Raw genomic sequence first — 5,428 nt, forward strand, 5'->3', positions numbered from 1 at the left:
AGACGGTACCTAATGAAGTAGGTACTTGAATATTAAAGAAAATAAATTAAAATAAGAAATAATGAAAAGGAAAAGAACTACTGACCGAGAAGATATTCAGAAGTAGGGTTAGGCGCCAGGGAAATATTAAATAGATATTTCGCCGAGTGACATACTGCTGACTGCACTTAATTATTACTATTATATTACTATTTCTTTTACATAGATATTAGAAATTATAGGAAATAAAACATATATTTATGTACAACCAACAAATTTAATGAAAAATACCTATAACCCTATATATAATTTTATACACTAGCTAACTACCCAACGTACTAGGCTAGTACGCTCCTGTCGATAACGGAGGTTTTACAATATGAAATAAAAATATGTAATGAATTTATTATATCAGACATTTAATTGATCTAAAGATGTGTGTACAAACTTATTATTAATGAGGAATACAATATTGGCTGACAATCTCACATCTGATCGGAAGTGACAAACCTGACAATACCTGACAAATGAAATAATTATTATTAAATAGGATATAAACCGAGGTATTGTGCACAGTACCTTCCCAGATAGTTTATAATCCCCACACTATTTTAAATACATGATATAACGGTGAAATATAAAATTTGATGAAAAATATTGAATATTATGTTAATTATGTTTTAAGAAAAAATGAGGGTATATTATTATTAGAATTATTTAAAAGTTATTGATACAAAAATAAGTAAAAGTGGAAAATATTATTAGAACAAATTCACATGCAAATTTAGTTTGTCGCTTCTACAAAGTGACGATGGGTTTCTTCTCCAAACTCTTTCAAGGGTGATCCACGCAAGGTATCTTCCTGTGTTCCCAAACCTTAGGAGGGTGGCAGACTTGTCACCGACTTGGAGGTACCCCTCAGTACCGGCAAATCAACTAATCTTCCATAAAAACACAAAAAAACCATTCCATAAATACACCAAAATTTCCATAATTCCCCAAAATTATTATTTTTATTCCATATCCAACAACTTAATCAGATGTTGACTTAATCTTTCCCTCCAGCGACTAAAAGAAAACAAAAATCCTTCAGTCATATTACTTCTTTTGAGTAATTTGAAGCAGGGCATGTAGGAAGGTAAACTTATAAAAAGTTTGTAGAAAAACTTGAAACAAAAAGTTGAATTACTGACATATATATGCGAAGTGTCATTGACCTTGATTTTTGAGGGATGTGAGGAAATATTTTTGAACAACTAAAATATGGATAAGGATTACTTGTTGCCAAATATGATTGTAAAATATGGATGTTACAATAAGGATTTCTTTACAGACGTAGATACTAAAAGAAAGGAAAATGTCATTAATTCAGAAATTATTTTGAACTAGAAATTTTAAAAATTTTAAGAAATTTTAAAGAATTGATATAAAGTGATATGGACTATTTAAGACCTAATGGTTATAGAATAACAATTTTATTGATATAAGTATGGTATTAAAAAGGAGAAAATGGTCATTTTTTCCTTGACAAGCAAAAAAATGTCGACTTACCCACTGTCCAAAATTCTCTGATATTGAAACTAAAACCTCACTCTCATCACCAATTTCAACATAAACCAAAAACTTCCTTCCAACTTAAATTCTTGAATCTCCAACCAAATAATAATTTCAGAAATAAAACAAAATGGCTTCAGGACAATGATCGCTGGAGGGACACGTCAGTAGCGGGTGGTGGCAGAAGCTTAAGTGACTATCAATCGTTCTGCTGCTTCCTGCCCATCACGCAGGCGGAAACGGTCATTGACACATGAACCAACCAATACAATCCGAATTCACTAAACATACTACCAACCAAATACTTATAATTGGTCCCAAATTTAGATAACCCTTTCTGATCGTGAACGTATAACTTTTTGCATACTTATTAGGTGGATTATAGGAATAAATATTCTCGTAACGATGGTACTCATCGTTACATTATGCCCCTCTGATAACGGGTAAACCTAGAAACACGTGTCAGAAGATGGCAAGAGACTCTACTAACCGAATCAAAACGAAACCGTCTATTTTTAATTTTTCAAATGCATCCAATTTTATATCCTCATGATAATTGATTTTAAAATGCTAGTGGACTCTGAAATAATTAAATTTTTCAAACAGAACATATATTTAGACAACCCCACGTTCGTTCACGTTGGCACGTCTGTGTTTTGAAAATTGTAACATAAAATAACATCTAGAAGATTTATTATTGATTGAAAATAGACTGGGTGCAATAAGGCAAGCAGCCAAAAAAGCGAAAACATTGCATATCCTCATGGAAGAGGTCGCACCAGTATCAAAAATACGTCTAATCTAATTTCAATTTGACCTCGCTCGCGTCGAACACAACTGTAGGCGGTTAATTCGTTTGTTTAGTTTTAGAAACCATATTCATATTAATCCAGTCAATAGAAAAAGGTCCAGAATAAAATTAAGTCTTTCTTGTTTTTTATAACATTTATGATTTAGTACTTATAGTATATAGTTAGACAAGGCGAAAAAAATTTTCCCATGAGATTTTTTTGCATAATCATATTCGTGAGACATAGCAGAATAAGGTTCAACAAGGCGCCCACGTGAAAAGTGGTCCAAATTTTTTTTAACAATTTTTTTAATCAAATTACAAAAATCAATATTTTTGGCCCGGACCATTTTTTTGTAGGTTTTTTGGACCACTCTGGATAAAAAAGGTCTCTTATCACTAGTTTACAACCAATTTGCGACTTTAATGCAATATACTGTTTTTTGTTAATTTTTGCTCTCTGAATATGATTATGATGATAAAAAGTTCCTAACACGTAAGATTTTTGAGTTATGATTTAAAAAAAAATGAGTTACCATTTTTGAGTTATGAATATTTTACTAAATTTTTTTTAAACAGTCATTTGTAATATATCGGGGAGTAATGTTATGAAATTAACATTTTTTCTAAAAACTGTGCATAATTTGACCACACTAAGATATCTAAAATGACTACGAATAACACATTAACATTTAAATAAAGAATAAACCAAAGGTAATTCTTAATCGGTAAACCTACCCATTTAAACTTATATAGTTCTAAACCGTTTTAACGACTGTTACTTCTGCATGACAAAAGTGTGTGTTTTCAAGGAAAAGTAAGCATAAAATTGAACATCCAGAAATTATCTCAGCAATAAAGCCGGTTTTCCATGGAGAAGATTTACCAGTTCCAGGACCCACGGCAAATTGGGAGGAAGATTTGGAAATATATGGCGATGAAAGTAAACCCGATGATGTATCAGAAAAGAATGATTCTTATTTTCACGAAAGCGACGAAAAGCACCTTATTGCACTCAACAAGTCGAATTACATGATTTAGTTCGAGACCTTCACTTGTCCAAAGGACATGCTTAACTTTAACTCTAGGTTCTAGATTACAGTAATGGATTTTTTTTAAATGGAATTTACTAACCAGTAAAACTTATAATATTTAGGAACCTCGCCAGGAGCTATCCTAATTTTTTACTATGCAGGATAAAATGTGTGTTCGTGTTAATCCACATAGTGTTATGGGAAAATTAGGATATGCACAAAATTGTGTACAAAAGACTTACTGTATTTTTTGTTTCTAGTTCTGAACTTATGTGTATATAGTATAAAAGAATTTTTATAATAAACAGCAATATTTGATGCATTCTATAACTCAAAATCTAACATTTCACCTGAAAAGACAATGTACGCGTGGACCCCTGCGCAGAAATGCACGGCACCTTAAGAAGAAGATAACTGAAAATCTATACATGGTGGAAAATTTTAGTGTTTGAATTCGCATTCAGGGCGCTTTAAACTCCACGGTACTGCCATTTTAACATCTGTCGCAAAAATTTTTTGTTTATTTGTTGACTAGTGTAGTTTTTCTCTAAAGTTGATCGTTTTCGAGTTATAAGCAAATTAAAATTGAAAAAAAACGAAAAATGGCGATTTTTAAGGCTTAATAACGCGTTTAGAAGTTATTATTATGAAAGTCACAAAGTGACTAAATCAAAGTTTAATGCCCTTCCTACAAGATCCTGAAGAAATTTTTGTCATTATTTTATTACTAAGCTGTTATTTTTAAGTAATAATAATGAGCGCCACGCACGTGTTAGGCGACCGTAAATGCTGAGTGCGAGAGAGATGCCATTCCGGCAGTCCAATTGTGCATCTTACTTGCACTCACATTTACAGCCGCGTCAATACGATCTAACCGCCCATTGTTATTAATTAAAAATAACAGCTTAGTAATAAATTTATACCACAGATTTCTTCAGGATCATGTAGCGGAGGCTATAAATTATGATTTAGTCACTTTCTAACTTTTATAATAATAATTTTTAACCGAGTTATTAAGTGTTAAAAAGAGTCATTTACGCGTTTTTCAAATTTTAAATTGCTTATAACTCGAAAAAGAGCAACTTTAGAGAAAAATTATACGAGACCTTTTTGTCCAGAATGATCCAAAAAACATAAAAAATGGCCGAGCCAAAAATATTGATTTTTGCAATTTGATTAAAAAAAATGTTAAAAAAAAATTGAACCACTTTTCACGTGGGCGACTTCTTGAACCTTATTCTGGGATGTCTCACGAATGTGATTATGCAAAAAAATCTCATGGGAATATTTTTCGCCTTGTCTAAGTAGGTAGGTACGTTCTTTAACGGTAGAATATTGCAAAATTTTTAGATTTTAAAGAACCGCTTGGATTGACATGAAATTTGGCATACACATAGCTGACAAGTCAAAGAAAAAAGTGATATGGTGCCTATTTGTGCTTTTGTCCTGGGGGTGAGTTTTACCCCTCCTCGGGGGTGAAAAAATATACGTCCAAAATAAGTCCGGAATTCGATAAACTGACTAATTCTAAGCAACTTTTGTTCTATAGACTTTTTTCACCAAGTCAATACTTTTTCTACGGCCGTGCTAAAAGAGTCACTTCCACGCACGCGTTTCGTTTCCGAAAGTTGCACTTTCCAAATTTAAGTGCAACTTTAAGGGAAAGTAAAATACCTTGTAATATGACATTATAATATATTATAATATGTACATGCAATAAACTAATATTTACATATTATTTACTAATTTATTTTAAATTTATCTAATTATGTTCATGTTTTAATGAAATTAGCGTGATTATCTCATTCATAGGAGATTCTGACCAATAGAAAGCTACAGAAATGTGAATTAAATTGAGATAATTTTTGATAATTGCCCGTCGTTAAGTATATTACGTCAGATGCCCTTCGTTGCTACGAAAAAATACATTCAGTGACATTAATGACAATTTTAATGATTTAAAAATTATAAAAGTGATGACTTTCAATCGTCAAATATTTATAAAAAACTTTGTGTTTAATTGTACTAATTTGTACTACATAAATAAATTACAATAAAATTTTGGTTTTGA

The 5,428-nt window shown here is 31.3% G+C and overlaps 1 long non-coding RNA gene across 1 annotated transcript; it reads right to left on the bottom strand.

The window, feature by feature from the left end:
- Positions 1–236: 236 nt before the first annotated feature.
- On the bottom strand, positions 237–1,841 carry LOC126885188 (uncharacterized). The gene is made up of 2 exons (XR_007698326.1): positions 1,531–1,841; positions 237–1,047 (listed from the first exon to the last, which is right to left on the bottom strand). It is a non-coding gene; the product is annotated as an uncharacterized LOC126885188 (long non-coding RNA).
- Positions 1,842–5,428: the final 3,587 nt, after the last annotated feature.

This window comes from Diabrotica virgifera, chromosome 5 (genome assembly GCF_917563875.1).
Source record: "Diabrotica virgifera virgifera chromosome 5, PGI_DIABVI_V3a".
In the NCBI taxonomy this organism is placed as follows: Eukaryota; Metazoa; Arthropoda; class Insecta; order Coleoptera; family Chrysomelidae; genus Diabrotica; species Diabrotica virgifera.